Consider the following 6,158-nt stretch of genomic DNA (forward strand, 5'->3'; position numbering starts at 1 on the left):
TTAGTGAATCGAGCCTAAGCTCGGTTAGGACACCGATTCACCCGTAACCTCCTAAACACGAGGATTATAAAAATCACGATATAGACATATATACAGCCATCATATCACACGGCAATAATCACCCACATGCATACTTACCGACCTTGAGCCACACATAATGCAATGCTTGACTCCACTCAACGGTCACATCGGACGACCAACCGAACACGCATCACACTCACAAGTATGCACTGGACACCACACGAGTCCATTTATTAACGATGATCGCGCTCTTGGCGCCACGGTGATGAGGATCCACGCGACCGGCGTGATCGACTCTCATAATTAATGCGATCCCGCATTCTTCCGGCGGACCGGGCTACGTTCCTTTTCCCTCTCGGCAACGGCTACTACAAGCGGTGTATCCAGTGCACCCCGCACGGCACGACAAGTAGGCATCCCTATACGGGGCTTCGGTCCATCACAAGCTGCGACCGGCATCCGATAATCCCTTAAAACCGTACGTACCATACGGGGCATGAATTACCGTGCTTCCGGCAAGTCGTGTGGTTCCATAAAAATGGTACGATGTGTACTATGTGTACAGTACAAACTTGCCAGGAAAACTCATCATCGTTCCTTCATATGACCATACAGCACACCCGACACATCAATCAATTTATTCTCTTTGATTTAGGCCGGATGCTCACACAAACGTGCTCAAAGACTCTGCCCAAGAGCCATTTTCATGTTAAAATATGTCTTTGATTTTGCACACGGTCATATGCATATGCAGACTACCAAATCGACGCCGCAACGACACACGAGACAATTAACTCCCAAACAAACACCAATTCACTCAACGAGCATTCGGGGTACTCAAATCAACATTTCAACGCGGCGATCCGCCCAAATAAGATCATCAATTCAACATGAATAAACCAATTCGATTAGGCCACATAAAGGTTCAATTTCGTGCCGTAGTCATTAATTAGCCAGTTTGATTTAAAATCGTCAATCGATCGCTCGTCTTTAACCTATCGCTCGCTCGCGATCCAATCACAACATACAGTCAAATTCATTTAACAACAATTAGCCACAGGCAATTCTAAATTAATTGATTATGGTCATCTATCCTAAACCGGGTTTCTAACTACTCCGACCATAATCGAATCTACCTAAATGCCCTATCGACTAGCTAATTAATTCTAGGCGCAATTAGCGCCCTAACCAAGGATTAGGGTCAACTCACCAACAATAGCGGTCGAGGTCGGGTCAGGCACGATTTTCGAGGTTGGGGTCGAAATTCACTATTCACGCGGGAATACTGTTCACGCGGAAACACTGTTCACCGGCGGCGGCACTGTTCACTGTCACTGCTCACCGTCACTGTTCACGAACACTGTTCACGCACTGTTCACCCGAACACTAATCCTGCCAAAAATGGCGACGAGCTCGTGGCGAAAACAGCAACTCAGCTTTGCGGTGGCTCGGGTCGGCGTCGGACCGAGGTGGTCGGGTGGGTGTAGCTCGGGGCGACCACGGCTTGAGGTAAGGTCGCGCGTCGCGGGGCTGGTCTCGGGTCGGAGTGGCGGCGACGTGAGGTCGAGGTGCGGTGGAGGTTGGCTCGGGAGAGAGACGAGGGTGACGAGGCGGCGAACTACGACCTCGAGCTCCGGGGATGCGGGCCCTTGCGACTCGCGGTGGCCGAGCTCAACGAGCGGCGACCGATGACGGAGGAGGTGGAGCGGCGGTCGGAATGGCGTGGTGGTCGCTCAAGTTGCAGAAAAATTAAAAAGGAGAAGGTGAAGTTGAGGGAAGAAGATGAACAGTGAAGGGAGGGGGGTTTTGCTCGAAGAAGAAGAAGAAGAAGAAGAAGAAGAAAAGGAAGAGGAGGAAGAGAGGGGTCGGGCGTGAGAAGAGAGGGAGGGAGGAGAGAGAGAGAAAAAGGAAGAGAGAGTGTATGTGAGTTGACTTGAGGGTGACTAGTTGGTGGGGGAATTAATGGCAAGTGGGGCCCACCAAGAGAGGGTTTAAATAATTTTGTCTCTAACAAATAATTCAAGAGCAAAAGAGGGATTCAATAATTCAGGACTGATTGGATTTTTGGCTCAACAAATTGGGAATAAAATTTGGATTTCTACGAGCTAGGGTCGGTCTGGGAAAAAGGCTTAGGCGCGACGATTAAAAATTCTAAGTCGCGGTGACCACGATTTCGAGACCCAATCGAAATCGAACGACATTTCGGGACTCGTCCAAAAATCATCACTTATGTCCTTGCGATCCCAAAATTTGCACCGATTAAAATTCAATTTCTTCTTTTTATTGAATTCGGGCAAATTTACATAGTCCAAATTTCCCGGGCGTCACAGAAACCACTTCAAACAATGACCAGAAACCCATCTCTTCTTTTTCCCTCCTAAACTTGCTGATACTTGATGCTAGAGTTGAGCCCTCAGGTTCTTGCTTCTGATAACTACTTGCCCTAGCCTTTTGTGTACAAGTGAACCACCAGTGATTCTTGTCCAAGGGCAGAAAGGCTAAATTGGGTTGAAATTAAGCAAATGGTTCCAGAGTTTTGTTTGCAAAAACATGCTTCAAGAGATAACGTGGGACTGAACATGCCTAGCCATGAATAATATGAATCAAGAACCTACCAAATGAGGCATCACTTGGTCCAACACTCGAGGAGGTTTGTAGCCAAAAGGAACCCTTGTCACTTAACTCTTATATTCAATTTTCAGGAGATTAGTGGAATAGTTTATAATTGTGGGACTAGCTAGAAATTTCAGCTCTCCTGCCTGGGTAAAAAGTCATTCACTTAAACTTGTCGCTTCACATGCTACATAAAATTGAATAAATTTGCAAGAGCGAGAATAAAAAATTCAAAGATAGCCGGAACATAGCCAAAAAAATTGAAGAAGTGAAATTTCATCCTCTTGACTCATGTGATGCCATCACGGACTGATTTCAATCACTTCCCTGCTTATGATTCTCTTCTTTTATACTATCCATGTAGAAGAGATGAACAGTTCGGTTGAATGAAGACACTTGTAATATTATAATCAGTAAAACTCTCTGGATGGGATATGACAGGGAAAACACAAATGTATATCAAGAACTTGTGTAAATGGTTCCAAGAAAGCATTGCAAGGTGGTTGTCATTTAATTTCCTTGCAGCAAGAAATTCAATAAAAAATGCCTACAAGTCTGCATTTCGATATTGGAAATTGTCCATACCTCCACGACTTTCTTTGTCAGCCGCGAGCTATTAGTTTGTGACTGGTGAGTGCTTGGACCTACAGTTGGTGACTTCATCGTAATACATAATTTCAAGCAGATGTTTAGAAGGGAATGGAGGCTCAAGCATCTGAGCAACATACTCGCAAAGAATGCAAAAATAGTCTGGAAGCAAAATTCGTGGAGGAGGAAGAAGGAGAGAAGAGTCCTGCCCCAGCTTTATCAATGCTCCAAAGACTAGACCGTCTCGGCCATTTGGTAACTGGAACAGATATTTGTCTCCATTCATTTTCCATTATGATAGTTAATAGAAAATTATTGAACTTGTAGTCCTGATAGAAGGTCTTAGCAAATTCTTTTACTATATGATAATTTAAGTTTCCAAGCACAATGTCTTGATGAAACCGCTACAGGTTCTGGACGAGAGGCAGAGCTTAGCAAGATGTCCTTCAGGCCTGGTCGCGGAGAAAATCAGAGCAAAAGAACAAGATCATTGCAAGACTATATCATCTGCACTAGAGGAAGCTGATCACAAAGCGACATTGATGGATTGAGTGGCGATGCTCGAGGACCGAGTCTTCAGGTTCTTCCACAAAGCGCTAATTCTGGCTCTCGAGTTATTTTTCCTAACCTTTATCTGATTTGAAAAGTCAATATTGTTGAAAGAGCTAATAGCTAATTATAACTCTTCTTTGGACATAGTTGAGCCTTGAGATTCAAGTCGGGAACATTTCAAAGTCAAGCTATTCCGTCGTCCTGATGACAACTGAAAATGTCAATCAGTGCACTTCGGAATTGCCCATGGTCGCCGCGGAGAGTGCAGATTTGAAGGAACACCGATGAGAGAACCCGCATCCTCTCTCAACACAAGTCAGCTTCAGATACCATAGCAACATTAGTGCAATGTCTTCATGAGTTTGACTTGGCAGTTTTGACATTATACTAAGACTCAGCTCAGTAATAACGTTGACTAATTCTGAGGACAAGTGCTGTGCAGATGAAGAAGCATGTAATTTAGTTTGCTCTTCAAACTCATGGCTACAGTTTAACATTTGTAATTTAGTTTGGATCATATCTGCATTTGCAATCACCATTGATGCCCCTTTTTTTCTTTGGATGAATTCCTAGTGAGCAAGATAGAAGAGACAGATGAACAAATCACATGGGTATTGATGCAATTTTCTTCCTATACCTTTTGAAATTTTGTCAATTTATTACTAAACATATAATTTGGATAGTTAAGGGAAAAGAATACATTGACAAATCGTCAAATAGTTTATGATTAAATTTGCAAATCATCAAAATGTCGAGGATTAAATTGGCGAAATTGAAAGTTTTAGAATTAAATTAGCAAATTGTCAAAAAATTAAGGACTAAATTAGCACAATTAATAAATTTAGAGTTGAATTGGCCTCGTACAATAGGTTTAAAACTTTTGGGATAATTTTGCCCCCGAAATCTGCCCTGTATCCTAAAATTGGCACTGGTTTTTTCAAAATTGTTCACGTCGGGGGGCTACTATTATATGAAGGTGATTGTGTTGGTGAAGACGCATGTTTTGATAATGAACTTCTAATTGGCCCTTAGGTTGATTATTTTGAAGAAACTAGTGGTGATTTTGGACACGTGGCAGATTTGAGATTATAGTAAATTTTTGTGATTTTTTTTAATGAAAAATTGTTTGGGTTAGAATTAAACCTAAAGTTGAGAGTTTTTTTTAAGGGAATTAAGCCTAGTCTTAACTCGCATTTTACTCGATTGACGAGATGAGTTAGAAATTACATAGACTCAGCATCTACTTTCATCTCCCTACGAAAGATATGGTATTTACGTAGAAATTAATTTCTCCCCATTGAAAAAAGTTACACTTGCGGCCAATATTTGAGCATATTTTATAATGATTTTTTAAATATTCGTACATTGATTATAAAAGTAAATACATAGAAAATTGCAATTTTTCGATTTTCACCTATATTAGTTTAAGTTGTTATTCCCAGTAGCAATTGTTGATGTACATGAAGGTAAAAGTGTACTTTTTTTTTTATCTTGATTTGTTAACGGATATCTCTCTTTTCCCATTATGTATTTTTCAAAGGTGACTAATGTAAAAAATGGTTGCTCGATAAAAAAAGTATTTTAAAAGACTGCCTTATACTTGATTGATTATTTTTCTATTGAATCGATGACTGTTGTTTTCTTTAAATAATTTTATTCACCAACCATTCTTTACATTAGTTAAACATTATGAAAATACACAATAACTGATTAATTCATGTATGTTCATTTTATTTAAATGTCTCTATTTGCAGAATTTCCAAAAAAAAAAATCTATTGTTAAATATTATTACCGGTATTTATATTTCCAATATTAGTATTTTAGTTTTAGATTTCTCTGGTTTTTATGTTCATATATTCTTTTTTACAGTGTTTAAAGAATAAAAAAGGAAAGTATAGTTTTATCCCTTAAAATTGGACATGCTAACGGAAATAATTATTGAGGATTAGCGACGCAATAAGATAAAAGGCGATTATTTTGAGGTAAATATCCAGTGCGCAAGTAATTTTCTCAAAAAAAGAAAAGAAAAGAACATCAATGACAAGTCATTTTGCATAAACCTCTCGCCCTCTGCCATAAAAAACCCTAACCTCGCCCTCGCCCCCGCCCCCGCCCCCGCCCTCGCCCTCCTCATACTGGTCGACACGGAAAGCGACATGGCTGATGGATTTCGTCTTCCTTATTATGGCATTGAAGGGACTAGGATTGGTGATTTCTTCGTATCGAATACAGAAATCGGTATGGGAAGTGGTGGGACCACAGTGTTCGAGGGCTTCTGTCGTGATGGCACACCTGTTGCTGTAAAGCGTTTAGTGCGGGGTCATCGCACTGTTGTCTCCAATTGGATTCCTCAGTTGATGACGTACGAACATCCAAATATTGT

At 41.1% G+C, this 6,158-nt stretch overlaps 1 pseudogene; it reads right to left on the bottom strand.

Annotated features, from left to right (window-relative positions):
* LOC115744708 overlaps positions 1 to 6,158 on the bottom strand; it is a 93,731-nt pseudogene that overhangs the window by 47,506 nt on the left and 40,067 nt on the right.

This window comes from Rhodamnia argentea, chromosome 8 (genome assembly GCF_020921035.1).
Source record: "Rhodamnia argentea isolate NSW1041297 chromosome 8, ASM2092103v1, whole genome shotgun sequence".
NCBI classification, from domain to species: Eukaryota; Viridiplantae; Streptophyta; class Magnoliopsida; order Myrtales; family Myrtaceae; genus Rhodamnia; species Rhodamnia argentea.